Genomic DNA, 19,589 nt, shown 5'->3' with positions numbered 1-19,589 from the left:
ATGCTGTATTCTGTTTCTTCTTTTCTACTTATACAATTATTGATGGAAATTGTGATTAATTGCTTACTTAGCATGTGCAAAAGCTATGTTATCACTTTATATATATAATTATAGTTAATATTCCCCAAACTCTGACATGATTGTAACGCCCATATTATAGGTTGCAGTTTGAATGCTAGGTAAATAATTTGTTGGAGAATACAGAGCTAGTAAGTGGTAGAGGCAAGATTCATATTCAGTTCAGTTCAGTTCAGTTCAGTTGTTCAGTCATGTCTGACTCTTTGCGACCCCATGAATTGCAGCACGCCAGCCTCCCTGTCCACACCAGCTCCTGGAGTCCACCCAAACCCATGGACTCGATGAGTCCATCGAGTCAGTGATGCCATCCAGCCATCTCATCCTCTATCGTCCCCTTCTCCTCCTGCCCTCAATCCCTCCCAGCATCAGGGTCTTTTCCAATGAGTCAGCCCTTCGCATCAGGTGGCCAAAGTATTGGAGTTTCAGCTTCAACATCAGTCCTTCCAATGAACACCCAGGACTGATCTCCTTTAGGATGGACTGGTTGGATCTCCTTGTAGTCCAAGGGACTCTCGAGAGTCTTCTCCAACACCACAGTTCAAAAGCCTGAAATGAAATGAAAAAACATAGACTTCAGCCCATTTTATATCATAATTACAGAATAGTTATTTATTTATTCTTTTATTTATTCAGGAAGATTTCACTAAATATCTATTTGTAAAGGCATTAGGAAAAATAAAGAAACTGCTTTGTGAATAGCCCAGGAATATTAGTCACTTAAATAAGATATAACACCTACAAGTGCCAGTTGCTGAAGCAAAAGTGAACATCAGAGAATGTGGGGAAGGGAGACAATGAGGAAGCAAATAGCATGAAGAAGTTCTGGGACTATCAAGAAATGTGTGCAAAAATCAACATGCAAATACAATATTTAGACAGAATGTTTATCAACATAAGCCTTGGTTATTATATGTTTTTTAATCTTGCTCCAAATATATATATATATATATATATATATATATATATGTATGTAGTGTAAAGGTACTTAAGAGCAGTTTCCAAGTTCTTTCAGATGCACTGTTACTGAGTCCTGTCATTTTCCTGTAAAGTTTGTGGTATGTCCCCCATTTTACAGAAGGGGAAATTGAAGTTTTAAGAGTTTAGGTGACATAGCTAGTAAATATCAAAGTTAGAATTTGCTCTCAGTTCTTCCAGCACTAACTTTATTATTCTTTCAACTAAATCACTGCTTCTCCAACTTTTCCTCTGAAGTTCTCCTTAAAGCAGGGGACAATGTATGTGCATATCCCTGGGAAGTCTGGGCAGGGAGCCTGGAGCAGCCCTGAAAACACAAAGTTCCTTTGAAACCTTCTGTTTTATATAAAACATGAAAATGAATGATTCTGCTGTTTTTATATGCACATGCAAGTGGAAAACCTTTTAAAAGTGCCACATCGAAAACTTTTTCACCTTTAGTTAAATTTAATTCTCAAGGAAATAGCACTGAAATTTCTCCTCTGTCATGTAATACATTTTAGCTGGCCATTGGTAACTCATTTATGGGATAGAAAAATTGCAGAATTATACTATAATAGAACTTTTAAAATTTACTTCTTAGGTAAGTTATGCAGTTTGCTGCTGCTGCTGCTAAGTCGCTTCAGTCATGTCCCACTCTGTGCGACCCCATAGACGGCAGCCCACCAGTCTCCTCTGTCCCTGGGAATCTCCAGGCAAGAACACTGAAGTGGATTGCCATTTCCTTCTCCAATGCATGAAAGTGAAAAGTGAAAGTGAAGTCTCTCAGTCATGTCCAACTCTTCGCGACCCCATGGACTGTAGCCTACCGGGTTCCCCCGTCCATGGGATTTTCCAGGCAAGAGTACTAGAGTGGGTTGCCATTGCCTTCTCCAGTTTACCTCAATAATAGCTATTTTATATAGCAGTTATTTAGAGTCTTGGTTTTTTTATCCCATTTATTTGAAAGATTTAGGGCTGGTATTTGGGATTGGTTTGGTTTGAGGGTTCACTGTGAGTTTATTTTCTTAAAAATATACAGGAGAGAATTTTTTTTGTTACTCCCAAATCTAAATATGAATGGATCACATTGATTACAGACTAGGACATTTCCAATGAGAGGCCTCTGTGATGTTACTGACTTTCCTATGATAAATGCCTTATATTCAGCACAGTTTTGCTTTCTAGGGGAGGTAGGGATGCATCAAGTCTTAAATCAAATGATGTTTAAATACCAAGAGGGATGGGAAGCTAACAGGAACATGCACAAAGGCAGTAAAACAGCCACAAGTAGGAAGTCACAAATAAGGAAAAAAAAGGGGGGGGATGATAAATAGGGTACATTACAAGAAAGGATTGCATGCAATAGGGAACCGTTTTAAAGGCTATCTCGTCATGATGTACAGGAGGGTGATTCTCCAAACATTATAGAACAGGCTGGAAGAGAGCAAAACCAACTCAGTCTGGAAGCAGGACTGGAAGGAAGATGCTCAAGAATTGATGAAACTGGCAATTCTGGGCTCAGCCAGGTGTTTGGGGGCTGCTTCCTTAGAGTGATGGAAATGGCAATTTTCACTGAGACATTGGGAGGCTATTTTCTAGTCTAGCTTTGTTGTTCTGCTTAGTTGCTCCACTGTGTCCAGTGCTTTGCGATCCCATGGACTTTAACCCACCAGGCTCCTCTGTCCATGGGATTTACCAGGCAAGAATACTGGAGTGCATTGCCATTTCCTTCTCCAGGAGATCTTCCCAATCCAGGGATCAAACCAGTATCTCCTGCACTGGCAGGCAGATTCTTTATCACTGGCCATCAGGGAAGAAGTCTAGCTTTAGAGCAGGACAAAATTAACTTGTGAGGTGCTCTGTTTCTAGGAGAGAAAAAAAAAATGGTCTGAATAATAACTTGATTTCAAATGTTTAGGATAGGAAATGGACCATAATCACAGAGGTAGGAAGGACATAAAAATTCATGTAACACATGATAAAACTGAAGCATTGAAAGATCAAATGATCTATAAAACACAGAATCATACTGCTAGAACCAGGAAAAGGACCCAAATTTTCAGGGTTCTGTGGGGCAAAGTTTCATGTGGAGAAAACATGAAAACTACTATAATATTTTAATGTAAAGTCAGATAGCATAGCATGTTCTTTTTATTGGCTTTTGTCATTTTTAAAAATTGTTTTTAGTTATTGTTCAAGCTAACTTATGGCCTATACACATAGCATATTGGAAATACTATAGCAAGGAAAATGGGCAATGGTTTGTGAATTGCAGGCCAAAGTTGGTAAGGAAGCAAAATTGGTCATGGGAAATAAATACACAGGATTCCTTATTAGAATAATGAGGATAAAAATACTATTTTTCTGCAGTTTAATAATTTAATTTACTGCTTTCTGCAACTTTTCCATTTTGATTGCCATCCCACTTATCTATGCTGAAATCAAATACTTAAATACATATTACTACTAATCTCTCTTTTTTTGTTTGTTTGTTTTTGGTTGCCAATGATTAGAATAAACTCTAAACCACTAATCCAGGAAAATTTATTTCCTGGCATGAAGCATCATTCTGCACATTTTAAGAAAACTGTTTCTTAGAGCTCTTCCTTTCTTCCAAACCATTTTCTTTAGCATTTTCACTTTTACAAATCTTTTTTCCAAAATACATAAGGCTTGACAACTGAAGATAAATCATCAAGCTCAGGAATCTAGGAAGAAAGTATATATCATGGCACTGTCAAAGAATGCTAAAATTTAATGTACCAACATAATTTATGCTTAATATATAACAATTACAGTAATATCTAATTTTAAATATTTTTACTTAACATTCATCCTAAATTTTCTTTCATCATTACAAACTCTTAATGAGCATTTTAAGTATGTGCTTTCATTTTCTTCGATGATAACTTCCTTGACATTTATATATGTTTACTTCTGTCTATTATAAACAGTATTGTGATAAATATCTTTTGACTCAAATATTTGCCATATGAATTATTTTCTTGAAAGAGAGTTTCATACACCAGATTTAAAAGTGTGCCTACTAATTTGTGTGTTAGAGACAAACAATTCTTTCACCATTGTCATTCCCCACTCACCCACTTATGCTCCTAAGAACTAGATCCAGAATAGAGTTTTTTATGATTCAGGCATTTCCCCACCGTAGTTGATGCAACTTACAGAGAAGGTTATGATAAAGCTTGACTTGGTGCTTAACCATACAACTTCCCCATTCCTATTGTTCAGCTAAGTACCCGTTTTTGTACTGGATAGTCAAACCTATTCTGAGTCCAAATATTTGAATTTTTATAGCTCCAGGACGTCTACCTTCACCCCTCAGATCTTGTCAGTTAAGAACATGGAACAGTTTCTTTCCAGCAATCCATTGTTTAGATGAGTATCATTGTTACATAACTTTCTAAGAACAGTTTGAAAATGGGTGTCTATCTGTGTACTATTTAACTGTCTAGGAATGAGATATAAGTAAACATGAGAGAATCCAAAACAAATTTTAATTTTTTTTTTTTTTTGTATAGGTCTCACTGGGTACCACAAAACTATTTTTACTTTGGGTCTCTTGCTTTAAGAAAAGATACTACATTTTAGCTACTCAACATAATAAGTACAGTATTTTATACAGGAAACTTTGCAATAGGGAAACTAACATCTGATGAGTTTCTCTGCTTCATCAAGTAAGATAAACAAGAATAAAAATTTTAATATGACCCTAAATAAATATACTCATATTTTTGCTCATTTTAATATTCCTAAATGAGATAGTATATTTAAAATGCAGTTTGTATTAAACATTTTAAATTACTATCTACTGATTACTGCACACATATTAACATTTTCATAAATGTAGAATGTATGAGCATATATATGTATTTTGTGTGTGTGTATGGGTGTGTGTGTGTAATAGAACATTTGTAAATAGAAAAAAGCATACTAAATAAAAGAAAAACCACCTCTCAGAATAAGAAACTGATATACTTATGTACAGATTCAATTTATTCTTATGTTGTTTGTATACAATTTTTAAATTTTTGGTATGCATGTATGCAAATTTGGCTTTGGAGTGCAGAATGAAGTAGGGCAAAGGCTAATAGAGTTTTGCCAAGAGTATGCACTGGCCACAGCAAACAACCTCTTCCAACAACACAAGAGAAGACTCTACACTTGGACAACACCAGATGGTCAATACCAAAATCAGATTGATTATATTCTTTGCAGCCAAAGATGGAGAGGCTCTATACAGTGAGCAAAAACAAGACCAGGAGCTGACTGTGGCTCAGATCATGAACTCCTAGTTGCAAATTCAGATTGAAATTGAAGAAAGTAGGGAAAACAACTAGACCATTCAGTTATGACCTAAATCAAATCCCTTACCATTATACAGTAGAAGGGACAGATAGATTCAAGGGATTAGATCTGATAGACAGAGTGCCTGAAGAACTATGGATAGAGGTTTGCGACATCGTACAGGAGGCAGTAATCAAGACCATCCCCAAAAAAGAACTGCAAAAAGGCAAAATGGTTGTCTGAGGAGGCCTTACAAATAGATGTGAAAAGAAGAGAAGTGAAAGGCGAAGGAGAAAAGGAAAGATATACACATGTGAATGCCGAGTTCCAAAGAATAGCAAGGAGAGATGAGAAAGCCTTCTTCTGTGATCAGTGCAAAGAAATAGAGGAAAACAATAGAATGGGAAAGACTAGTGATCTCTTCAAGAAAATTAGAGATACCAAGGAAAACTTTCATGGAAAGATGGGCACGTTAAAGGACAGAAATGCTATGGACCTAAAAGAAGCAGAAGACATTAAGAAGAGGTGGCAAGAATACACAGAAGAACTATACAAAAAAAGATCTTCATGACCCAGAAACTCATGATGGTATGATCACTCACTAGAGCCAACATCCTGGAATGTGAAGTCAAGTGGCATTCGTAGTAAGCATCACTACAAACAAAGCTAGTGGAGGTGATGGGATTCCAGATGAACTCTTTCAAATCCTAAAAGATGATGCTGTGAAAGTGCTTCATTCAATATGCCAGCAAATTTGGAAAACTCAGCAGTGGCCACAGGACTGGAAAAGGTCAGTTTTCATTCCAATTGCAAAGAAAGGTAATGCCAAAAAATGCTCAGACAACTGCACAATAGCACTCATCTCACACACTAACAAAGTTATGCTTAAAATTCTCCTAACCAGGCTTTAACTGTACGTGAACTGTGAACCTCCAGATGTTCAAGCTGGATTTAGAAAGGCAGAGGACCCACAGATCAAATTGCCAACATCTGTTGGATCATTGAAAAAGCGAGAGAGTTCCAGAAAATATCTATTTGTCTTTTATTGACTATGCCAAAGCCATTGTCTGTGTGGATCACAACAAACAGTGGAAAATTATGAAAGAAATGGGAATACCAGACCACCTGACCTGCCTCTTGAGAAATCTGTATGCAGGTCAGGAAGCAACAGTTAGAAGTGGACATGGAACAACAGACTGGTTCCAATCGGGAAAGGAGTACGTCAAGGCTGTATATTGTCACCCTGCTTATTTAACTTATATGCAGAGTACATCATGAGAAATGCTGGGCTGGATGAAGCACAAGCTGGAATCAAGATTGCCAGGAAAAATATCAATAACCTCAGATATACAGATGACACCACAGTTATGGCAGAAAGGGAAGAAGAACTAAAGAGCCTCTTGATGTAAGTGAAAGAGGAGACTGAAAATTTTGGCTTAAAACTCAACTTTCAGGAAACTAAGATCATGGCATCTGGTCCCATCACTTCATGGCAAATAGATGGGGAAACAGTGGAAACAGTGACAGACTTTTTTTGGGGTGGCTCCATAACCACCACACATGGTGATTGCAGCCATGAAATTAAAAGACACTTGCTCCTTGAAAGAAGAGTTATGATGAATCTAGATAGCATATCAAAAAGCATAGACATTACTCTGCCAACAAAAGTCTGTCTAGTCAAAGCTATGGTTTTTCCAGTAGTCATGTATGGATGTGAGATTTGGACTATAAAGAAAGCTGAGTGCTGAAGAATTGATGCTTTTGAACTGTGGTTTTGGAGAGGACTCTTGAGAGTCCCTTGGACTGCAAAGAGATCCAACCAGTCCATCCTAAAGGAGATCAGTCCTGGGTGTTCATTGGAAGGTCTGATGCTGAAGCTGAAACTCCAATAGTTTGGCCACCTGATGTGAAGAACTGATTCATTGGAAAAGACCCTGATGCTGGGAAAGATTGAAGGTGGGAGGAGAAGGGGATGACAGAAGATGAGATTGTTGATGGCATCACCAACTCAATGGATATGAGTTTGAGTAAGCTCCAGGAGATGGTGGTGGACAGGGAAGCCTGGTGTGCTGCAGTCCATGGGGTCTCAAAAATTTGGACACAACTGAGCAACTGAACTGAACTGATATATATATATATATATATATATATATACACACATATATATATAAATTTAGTCTTTTAGAATTATTTTGATAATATGTTGCAATACTCTTTTGGCATCTGCTTTTTTCTATCTTGTTAAAATATTTTATATTGTTTACTTATTTTTTCAAAACATAATATTAATATTTTGTAGTTATATAATATTTATTAAAAAGTGTATATACCATTTTAAAAAAAATTAATTCATTTTTCTTGACTGCTAGGTTATTTTTAGTAGTTTACCACTCTCAATATTACATCTAAGAACAGCATTGATTTATATCTCTTAGAATATTTCTGGTTAATTTATTAAGATAAAAACCAAGAATTACATTTTCTGTACACGTGTTTAGTTGCTCAGTTGTGTCTGACTATTTGTGAACCTATGGATGGTAGCCTGCCAGGCTCCACTGTCCATGGGATTCTCCCTGCAAGAGTACTGGAATGGGTTATCATGCCCTCCTCTAGGGGATTTTCCCAACTGAGGGATTGAACCCAGGTCTCTCACACTGCAGGCAGATTTGTTACCATCTGATCCACCAGGGTAGCCCTTCTTTACACATGCATTTTTCTTTTCAGAATATCCTTCAGAAGCAGCTATGCCAATATATACTGACTTTAGCAATACTTATGTTTCATGCTCTTTGCACCTCACAGGGCTGAGTATCAGTCCTAAATGATGAATAAATGATGCCATTTTAGCATGCAAAAATATGGTTTCCTAACCAAGATCCAAGATTAATTTTTGAGATTATTCAGTTCAGTTTCGTCGCTCAGTCTGGTCCGACTCTTTGTGACCCCATGGACCTTAGCATGCCATGCTTCCTTGTCCACCATCACTCCCGTAGCTTACTCAAACTCATGTCCATTGAGTTGGTGATGCCATCCAACCATCTCATCCTCTGTATTCCCCTTTTCCTCCTGCCTTCAATCTTTCTCAGCATCACAGTATTTTCCCATGAGTCAGTTATTCACTTCAGGTGGCCAAAGTATTGGAGTTTCAGCTTCAGCATCAGTCCTTCCATTGAATATTCAGGACTGATCTCCTTTAGGATGGACTGGTTGGATCTCCTTGCTGTCCAAGGGACTCTCAAGAGTAGTCTTCTCCAACATCACAGTTTAAAAGCATCAATTCTTCGGTGCTCAGCTTTCTTTATAGTCCAACTCTCACATCCATACATGACCACTGGAAAAACCATAACTTTGACTTAGATGGACCTTTGTTGGCAAGGTAATGTCTCTGCTTTTTAATATACTGTCTAGGTTGTTCATAGCTTTTCTTCCAAGGAGGAAGCATCTTTTAATTTCATGGCTGCAGTCACCATCTGCAGTGATTTTGGAGACCCCCCCAAAATAAAGTCTCTCACTATTTCCATTGTTTTCCCATTTATTTGCCATGAAGTGATGGGAGAGGATCCCATGATCTTAATTTTCTGAATGTTGAGTTTTAAACCAACTTTCTGTCCCTTCTCTTTCACTTTCATCAAGAGTCTCTCTAGTTCCTCTTCACTTTCTGCCATAAGGGTGGTGTCATCTGCATATCTGGGGTTATTGGTGTTTATCCCAGCAATCTTGATTCCAGCTTGTGCTTCATCCAGTCCAGCATTTCTCATGATGTACTCTGCATATAAGTTAAATAAACAGGGTTACAATATTCAGCCCTGGCATACTCCTTTCCTGATTTGGAACCAGTCTATTGTTCCATGTCCAGTTTTAACTGTTGCTTCTTGACCTGCATACAGATTTCTCAGGAGGCAGGTTGAGATTATTAATGATATTAAATATTTACCTGTTTTATTGAACACCTGCATTTTTAATAATGAAAAATATTTGATTGTACCCTTTATACATTTTTTTTTCTGTTTGTAAGAACTCTAAATTCCATGGTATAGTGTTGCTTAACTTTTGCTTTCAAAACAAATTTAATAATTTCCTTTTTTCTTTGTTTCAAAATGGGAATACTTAATTTTAAAACTAAATTTATTTACTCAGATTTTGGAGCTCAGGTGCATAGGATTGCACTAATCATAGAACTATTATTGACTGATGGAAGGATTGATTTCTTTTAAATCTTCAATTTTATTCCATTCCATACTTATTGTCAATTATTCTATTATTTTATAATAATGCATATTATATACACATATATCCTCCTATCTTTTTCCAGTTTTTGTTATATGTGCTATAATTTGTTTAGATTGTAAATTTTAATCCATCCTTTATATTTATCACTCAGCAGCTTTAAGATCTAGCTACTGTTGCTGTGGTCTAGTATTTTACAGTGGGAATTCATCCATTCTTTTAGTGAGGAGCATCATGACTTCACCTATCTCTTTAACACAATTGCAGTATACATCCTATTTGATAGCACCCTTTCTGGATCTGTATAAGATGATGGTGTGTGTGTTTGTGAACCAAAGAAAGGAATTCATCGGTCATATGGTATTTACATTTAATAGATCGCATTATTGCTGTAATGCTGTTTGGAATGGATGGAGTCTATGCTGTCAGCAGCCGAGTGTAATGATGTCTGTATTTCCTACTCTCTTTCATACATATATCTTTAAAAACTTTAATTGTCTATGCAGTAAGATATCTCTTTGTTGTTTTAACTTTTATTATCCTGATCACTACTGACTTTGAATATCTTCCATTGGCTTTTCACTAGTCTTTCTTAAATTGCCTGCTGATATTCTTCACCAATTTTTATTAGACTATTTTTTGCTGATTTGCATTAATTCCTACATATTTATTCATTCATTAATTTAAATAGCAAATGCTCATATGTTGCTTACTTTGTGCAAGGCACTTTCTAGGTTCTGGGGATCCAATAGTGACCAAAAAATGCAATAAATAAAACCTTATTCTCCTTAAAGTTTCCATCTTGATTAGAAATGCAGATGCATCTTCCTACTCCTATCTGGATTAGGACTGTAATAAATAAGATATATACTTTAAAAAAATATAATGTTGCAAAGTTATTTATATTAAGGAGAAAAACCCAATAAGGGTGGAAGGGAACATTGAAAATTCAGCAGGAGGGAGCAGTTGTAATTGTTCAGTTGCTAAGTCATATCTGAATCTTCATGACCCTGTAGACTGCAGCATGCCAAGCTCCTCTGTCATCCACTCTCTCCCGGAGTTTGCTCAAATTCATGCCATTGTGTTGGTGATACTATCTAGTCATCTTACCCTCTGCTGCTCCCCCTTCTCCTTTTGCCTTCAATCTTTCCCAGCATCAGGGTCTTTCCGAATCGGTTGACTCTTTCCATCAGATGACCATAGTATTGGAGCTTCATATTCATCATCAGTCCTTCCAGTGAATATTAAGGGTTGATTTCCTTTAGGATTAACTAGTTTGATCTTGCTGTCCAAGGGACTCTCAAGAGTCTTCTCCAGAACCACAGTTCAAAAGCATCAATTCTTTGGCACTCAGCTTTCTTGTGGTACAACTCTTACATCTGTACATGACTAGTGGGAAAACCATAGCTTTGACTATATGGACCTTTTGGCAAAGTGATGTCTCTGCTTTTTAATATGCTGTGTAGGTTTTTCAGTTTTACTTCCAAAGAGCAAGCATCTTTTGATTTCTAAGGCAAGAATACTGGAGAGGGTTACCATTTTCTCCTCCAGGGGATCTTCCTGACTGAGGGATCAAACCCATGTCTCCTTGTCTCCTGCATTACAGACAAATTCTTTACCACTGAGCCACCTGGAATCTGATGCTAATTCTAGGCAGACGGTGTCAGAATTGAGCTGAGCTGTAGAATAGCCAAATGGTATTGGAGAGTGGAGAAGTCATGTTGGAAAAGATGCCACTCATCAGAAGTGTTGTAAGTAAAATCAGTTCCTTAGCTATGTTTCACTTTTGCAAATGAACAAAATAAATGCTACATACAGGCATTTGGTATCAGTGGTAAAATCATCCTTATATGTTTTGAATATCTGTGCCATAGCTACATGATAGGTCTTGCCATTTATTGTCACTGAAAATTTAGCACTTAAAATTTTAACTAAACTTTGAAAACTTAAGACAATCCATCTGTACCAAAGCATGTTTCCATTTTTGCAAAAGTGCTGTATAAATTTTCTTCCAGATTTTCTTTGATATCAGTAAATTAGATATGGGTGTTTTTGTTGTTGTTCTGCATTTCTGCCTTCACCATGGTAGTCAGTATATAATTCAGTCTGTGATTTCTTCCTGTGGGCTGGCTTGTGTTGTCTGAGTTACAATAAGATATACAAGAGCCGGAAAAAGAAATCTGAAAACCTTTTGTTCCTAGATCTGAAAAACATTGAATTCATAATTTGGTGGTTTCCATAAGGAGTAATGGAATTTCAAGTCTTGCCTTTTTCTTCTGCTTCATTCACTGGCTTCTTGCAGAAGATCAGCTTAAGAGTTCTTGTGCTGAGAAATGGAATGCTAAGAAAGATTTATTATTATTTTGGTATTTCACATAAAAATGGCTTTGCTTTACTGAACTTTGAAAAAAGAAATGTCAAAACTGACATATTTTAGACAAAAACTTTATTCATTAAAGTGGCATTTTGGTTCTTAACCAAATGCAACAAGCAACAACAAAATAGTAAATGCATTGCTAAAGGAATAATGTGTCTTTCAGAATGGAAAGAGTGTTAAGTATTTTCCCTGTAAAGTACTTCTATCTATTTATCAATTATACAGAAGGATCATAAATCCATTAAAAAGAACTGGGAGTCAGCACTAAGTAATCATTAAAAAAAGTATGAATAATAAAAACAGGTACTGTTTAAGGGAGAACTATGTTCCAGTGGCTTGGTTGTTACTAGTACAACTAAGAAGTACTGCAAGCATTTCATAATTCAGCTGTGTAAATAAGCAAGGAAAAAGTTCACTTGCCTTTATTTTTCCATGTCTACTTCAACATCCACAATGGACTCAATACCAACAAATCTGGAAACAATATTTCTTATATTTCTTGCAATAAATAGATTTTTTAGAAGGCAACTAATATTAGGCCATTGCCTGAAGCAGGGAAACAGTGACAGACTTTATTTTTCTGTGCTACAAAATGACTGCAAATAGTGACTGCAGCCATGAAGTTAAAAGAAACTTGCTTCTTGGAAGAAAAGTTATGACTAAAGAAGACATCATATTAAAAAGCAGAGACATTACTTTGCCAACAAACATCCATCTAGCCAAAGCTATGGTTTTTCCAGTAGTCATTAATGGATGTGAGAGTTGGACTATAAAGAAAGCTGAGCACCGAAGAATTGATGCTTTTGAACTGTGTTGTTGGAGAAGATTCTTTAGAGTCCCTTGGGCTGCAAGGGGATCCAACAAGTCCATCCTAAAGGAAATCAGTCCTGCATATTCATTAGAATATGGATGCTGAAACTGAAACTCTAATACTTCGGCCACTTGATGCGAAGAACTGACTCATTTGAAAAGACCCTGATGCTGGGAAGGATTGAAGGTGGGAGGAGAAGGGGACGACAGAGGATGAGATGGTTGGATGGCATCACCACTCAATGGACATGAGTTTCAGCAAGCTCTGGAAGTTGGCGATGAATGGAAGCCTGGTGTGCTTCTGTCCATGGGGTCACAAAGAGATATGACTCTGAAACATATGAGCCACTGAACTGAACTGAATGATAAGTGTTTGTTAGAATAGGTGAAATCTTTCTTAGTGATTTCAGGGTCAGTACATGAGAAAGTTATTAGAGGTAGTAACTGAAGCAAGAATTTTGTAGTTATAGTATATAATGAATTTTATTTTCTATTTCTCATTAATCATGTTTTAATAAAATTAAAACTTCACAAAAAGCTCTTTTGCTGGCCCAGTGAAATATGACTTGTGATGCCAAGGATGCAAGATGTTTTGTAGGACTGGTTTTTGTTGTTTTATTTAATATAAATTTATTTTAATTGGAGGCTAATTACTTTACAATATTGTAGTGGTTCTTGCCACACATTGACATGAATCAGCCATGGGTGTACATCCTGAACCCTGTTCCCACCTCCCTCCCCTTTCCATCCCTCAGGGTCATCCTAGTGCACCAGCCCCAAGCTTCCTGTCTCATGCATTAAACCTGAGCTGGCAATTCATTTCACAGATGATAATATACACGTTTCAGTGCCATTCTCCCAAATCGTCCCACCCTTGCCTTCCCCCACAGAGTCCAAAAGACTGTTCTATAAATCTGTGTCTCTTTTGCTGTCTCACATATAGGGTTATTTTGACCATCTTTCTAAATTCCATATATATGCGTTAGTATACTGTATTGGTCTTTATCTTTCTGGCTTACTTCACTCTGTATAATGGGCTCCAGTTTCATCCATCTCATTAGAACTGATTCAAATATATTCTTTTTAATGGCTGAGTAATATTCCATGGTGTATATGTACCATAGCTTCCTTATCCATTCGTCTGCTGATGGGCATCTAGGTTGCTCCCATGTCCTGGCTATTATAAACAGTGCTGCGATGAACATTGGGGTGCACGTATCTCTTTCAATTCTGCTTTCCTTGGTGTGTATGCCCAGCAGTGGGATTGCTGGGTCATATGGCAGTTCTATTTCCAGTTTTTTTAAGGAATCTTGTAGGACTGGTTTTTGAAGTATTCTTTTTTTTTTTTTTTTTAACTCATCTGGCAGCTTTTACCACATCTTTTTGACAACTAACACCTGATTTTTCTCCGTCACTCTCTGACCATGCCACTTCTGCATCTAGTTCGGGGCTGCAGGACCCAGGCTTGTCCAATCAGTGCTTCACTTGCCGCAAACTACTGTTATTTTTTGAAGTATGATTACATGACCAAATTAGAATTTATTACAATATTTTTTTTACAGAGATGAAAAAGTATAAGCTAGAAGCTATTAGGGACCACCCTGAAGGGAGAGCCTTCCTGTGAATGAAACAAATGGAGATGAAAGTAAAACTGAAAGATCAAGAGGGGGTAACTTAATTGTGACATTGTTTGAGTTTCTGGATCCATGCATGCCTGAAATTAATGATACACTCTGGACTTTCCAGTTACATAAACCCATATATTCTTTTTAGAAACCTTTTTTCTATACTTTGTGACAAAATAATTGTAACTAATACCATTTACTCACATAATAGCCATGGATAAATTTGAAAAATCTGATTAATTAACCTCTAAGTGGTTTTCCCTGCTGAAACCATGCATTAATACTGGGCAACTATGCAACCAGATTACTACAGCGATCATTACTTTCAAGGAGTTGAGTGTATTTTTAAAAATAAATCAGATAGTTAAAGCACCATATAAAAGTGAATGTATTTTTAATTTTTTAGCATCCTTCTATAGTTTTGTGATCTAGATATTTGAATATTAGTCATACTGAGAAGAGCTTGGGTTTCCTCTGAGAGGTTCAGTTTTCTTTGGCTTACTGATAGACTACACTGGCAGTTGAAACCAGTACGAACTGTTGTGCTTAGAAAATAATTGAGTCATTTCCTTCTGTTTCATGTGCAATCATTTAATACAAGCTGATGTTCCCCAGGGACGTGGCTACCTGGTAAGACTGTATTTGAGTGGGTGTCTCTTTTGATGTTTCTTTAGTTGCACTTTTTCGGAATTGCACTATGTTTGTTCTCAATCTTTGGGAGCTCTTGTCCATATCTCTTTAATCAAAGAGGATAATTTTTACCATCCTACTAGTGGAGGTCAGATACTTTCTTGTTTGAAATAGCAACCATTCACCCAAATATATCTCTTGGACCTTTAAATGGATCTGATTTGTCCAAGCAACAATGACTAGAATGTTATAAAAATCCCGTTAATGGGGAATAGCTCTCTAGCTGTCTATTTCTAATGTTTATTCTCATTTACTACACAGTCAATCTTTCATTGCAACCTGCAGTTTGGCCTTTTCATTCTCTTAATTTTTCCTTTCTTTCCATATTTTCTCCTCTCTTCTCTTTCTTTCATTCTTCTCCGCATTTTCCTTCTTCTTCATTAGCTACCATTCCTCCGTGATCTCCAACTTTACAGCACTCAGGTTCTAGATGCGCCATCAGGAGAATTCTTCCCAATAATCCAAGGATTACTAGTGCTTAACTCCATACTTTTTTCCTTGTTTCTATTTAACATTCTGGGAACTTTGCAATGAGACTCCTTGTTTGAACTCTCGCCTCATGGGAACCATACAGTTTGAACCAATTATCCACTGTTGGTTCTTATGTGAAATTAGACACACTTGATACTATAGTTAAAAGCTGGGATTGTGTAGGAAAAATGGTTCCATCTGCTATCACTTGTGTCCAAGAAGACTCTAAATAGTTTCAAGGTTGCTGCTGCTGCTGCTGCTAAGTCGCTTCAGTCGTGTCCCACTCTGTGCAACCCCACAGCCAGCAACCCACCAGGCTCCCCCGTCCCTGGGGTTCTCCAGGCAAGAACACTGGAGTGGGTCGCCATTTCCTTCTCCAATGCATCAAAGTGAAAAGTGAAAGTGAAGTCGCTCAGTCGTGTCCGACTCTTAGCAACCCCATGGACTGCAGCCTACCAGGCTCCTCAGTCCATGGGATTTGCCAGGCAAGAGTGCTGGAGTGGGTTGCCATTGCCTTCTCTGAGTTTCAAGGTTAGGCAAGGTAAAAAGTGTCCTCTTTCTCTAAAAATATATTTTCTTGGCTGGCAATCAGAATACCGCTTTTTCTCAAAAATTTTTTTCTTCTTTTGCTGAGAGCTCAGAGTTTATTACACAGCTGCCAAAGAAAGAGTGTTTACTGTCTTTCTACATGTGAATGTGAAATGAAAATCCTATCATTTAAAGAACATGTGTATGGGGGGTGCATTGCAAGATGTTAAGAAGTATGGAACTAAGTAATATTATTGCTTATTCTTAGCTCGGAAAAGTAGTTCAGTCTAGACCTTAGTGCCCACACAGTAAATAAAACTCATCTACTTATCTCTTTCTTCTTAAAACCATTGCCCAAGGTTCAACATACTGTCTCTATAGTGACAATCTTTAAACATTAACTGAAGATAAATTTTTATCATTTCTTTCTTAGCCATATCCTGTCAGTCTTAGAATCTCAGCCTCAAATAAAATATTTCATTTCTACTAGTTATGCTACTGAAATAGTCTTCTTAAAAATAATGATTTATATACAAATAAATTTTATTTACATGTTTAACCTTCCTTGGTGTTCTCTGTATCTGGATGATTTACTGATTAGTAGTTTAAATTTCTCTATACTAAGTAGGTACTTTCCCTGTAAATATTCAATTGTTTAGATAATCCTGTTTCCTGTCAAAGTGCTTCTGATATTTTATAAAATTGAAGGATCCTTTTTTCCCCATTTTATATTTGTGTAATTTAAAATGCAACATTTATTGAAAAATTGGCTCATGCAAACTTTCCTGATCAAACTGATCAGGTCAGACACAAATGAAAAATATATTTACCTGAGTCTTTCATCATTAAGATTCATGTGTTATCCTCAAAAACATTTGTGAAAAATGTCTCATATGCAATAACTTATATTCACTTTGACCAGACCATCTGGCTGAAGTACATTTATTATCTAATATTCACATTTGGAGTCAGTTGTTTTCATGCAGTGTCTCAGCTCTCACTTCAGTGGTGCTTTGCTTCTCTCAATTGAAAGTGCAAATAGTAGTGCAGCTCGAGGTTTATAATCCCAAGTAATTAAAGAAAATATTGCAATGGACTAGGTAGGTATTCAAAACTAATGATGTTAATACTGAAGTTTTAGTGTTACTAATTTTTGAAGATTTTTCTAATTTCTCTTATCCCTAAGAATTTGAGAGACCTTAATATAACTTCAATATTAGAGTCATATATATATATATATACATACACACATTACTTATCCATGAAACTATTCAACTCCATCCCCCTGCATTTGAATCCTTTCTCCCTTGCTCTTCCCTGCATAAACTTGAGCTGTTAATCTGCCCTATATACGTAGTGATTGATATGTGATAAAATATGGAAAGTCTTTCTGATACCATAAGCTTGTTTCCATGAATAAACAATAAAGTGAGTAAAAAAGTGCTTAGACTTTTATCAACTTTGCTGTAAGTATTCAGTAGCTTTCAAGTAATACTTTCAAGCGTTATAGCATAATGTAGTAAGGGCCGTTGTAGGTATGCTCCAAGTGCCGTGTCAGCTAAGAGGATGACTCTAACGGCAAGTCAGTTGACTATAGGCACAAAGAAGTTTCTTATAAGACATGATACCCAACTGAATGTTAAAGGGCTGGAACTCCTTACAGAAAAACAAATTGCACATTTTTGAGTATTCTCTTGGGATATATTTGTAAAATTGTGTTTTAAAAGATATTGATCATTCTTGAGGTTTTCCATGTGCTGCTAAATTTCCCTCCTCCGAGTTTTAATCAATATACCCTCACATATAGTAGATTAGAAAAATTTAAGGGATTTTTTTTACTATGTAAATAAAGATTATCATGTGTTGGTAAAAATGACATTACTACAGTTCAGGAAAAATATTTTATAATATACAACAAAAACCATAAATATTTAATACATTTGTGGTGATTGTAGCTGTGATATTAAAAGACACTTACTCCTTGGAAGGAAAGTTATGACCAACCTAGAGAGCATATGAAAAAGTATAGACATTACTTTGCCAATAAAGGTCCGTCTGGTCAAGGCTGTGGTTTTTCCAGTAGTCATGCATGGATGTGAGTTGGACTATAAAGAAAGCTGAGCGCAGAAGAACTGATGCTTTTGAACTGTGGTGTTGGAGAAGACTCTTGAGAGTCCCTTGGACTGCAAGGAGATCCAACCAGTCCATCCTAAAGGAGATCAGTCCTGGGTGTTCATTGGAAGGACTGATGCTGAATCTAGAGTTCCAATACTTTGGCCACCTCATGCGAAGAGTTGACGCATTGGAAAAGACCCTGATGCTGGGAGGGATTGGGGGCAGGAGCAGAAGGGGATGACAGAAGATGAGATGGTTGGATGGCATCACCAACTCAATGTACATGAGTCTGAGTAAACTCTGGGAGTTGGTGATGGACAGGGAAGCCTGGTGTGCTATGATTCATGGGGTCTCAAAGAGTCAGACACAACTAAGCGACTGAACTGAACTGATGTGTGTTATTCCACTTAAGGGACTAAATCCTAAAACTAGGAAAATCATAGTAGACAGGATGAATGCAGGATGAAGCTTCTTCAGTAAGTAAGAACACATAGAATCCAAGTTACAAATAGTAAAGCTGCCTTATATAGGAGCAAAGATGCTTTTCCCATTATATTGTGAAGTAAAGCTATAGATAAGTGTAAATTTCAATAGGATGGTTGCTTTGGTGATAGAAATTTCTCTTTAGATTTAGCTTAATTCTTGTGTAAAGACTTGAAGAGAAATTATTATATACAGATAAGGATAGGGTAGTGTCTTCAGAAGGGAAAAGAGTCGTGCAATATTTGTCTTAGTTGGGGGTAAAGAATGTATTAGGCAAGTCCAGAAGGGTGTTCTGATAGAGCGTAAAATCTACTTAAGATTCGTGGCCATATGTTTAGTGTAACATCAGTCATACCAGCTGTTCCATTTTCTGTAGCAAAATTGAGCTATTTGAGTGCAGGACAGGAATGGGAGGATATTTAGGTTTACTAGACTTGCAGTTTTGCCTACCCAAACACAATCAGAGAAACTAGAACAAAAGAGTCTAGGGGGTTGAAAAACAAGAGTCATGATATAGGAATGTGTGTCTGTGATGAATAAGGGAAAGAAGAAAGGATGTGTCAAAGATGGCAGAAGACGAAAAGGAAGTGGCCCCGCTGGATGGGAAGTTGCTATGATATTGAAGAAGTGGAGTTGAATATGCAAGTCCAACCCTGGCAAAACAGGAAGTGGAGGTAGGAGACGGTAATGATGAGGGCCAAGATTTCAAAAACTTGCCATTATTAGTGAGAATTAGGTGTATAAACTACAAGTGCTCATTTACTTTCTATTTGTCAGGCACTCCTCTAAGTCACTAAATATATCTGTAAATAAAAGTGCTTAGAAAAGGGTAATATAGTTATTCTAATAAATAAACCACCAATATCTTAGTAAATTTTGTGTTGTATCAGAAAGCTACACATACTCTGAAGAAAAATAAATCG

Source organism: Dama dama, chromosome 32, assembly GCF_033118175.1.
Source record: "Dama dama isolate Ldn47 chromosome 32, ASM3311817v1, whole genome shotgun sequence".
NCBI classification, from domain to species: Eukaryota; Metazoa; Chordata; class Mammalia; order Artiodactyla; family Cervidae; genus Dama; species Dama dama.
This window is presented reverse-complemented; position numbering follows the sequence as displayed.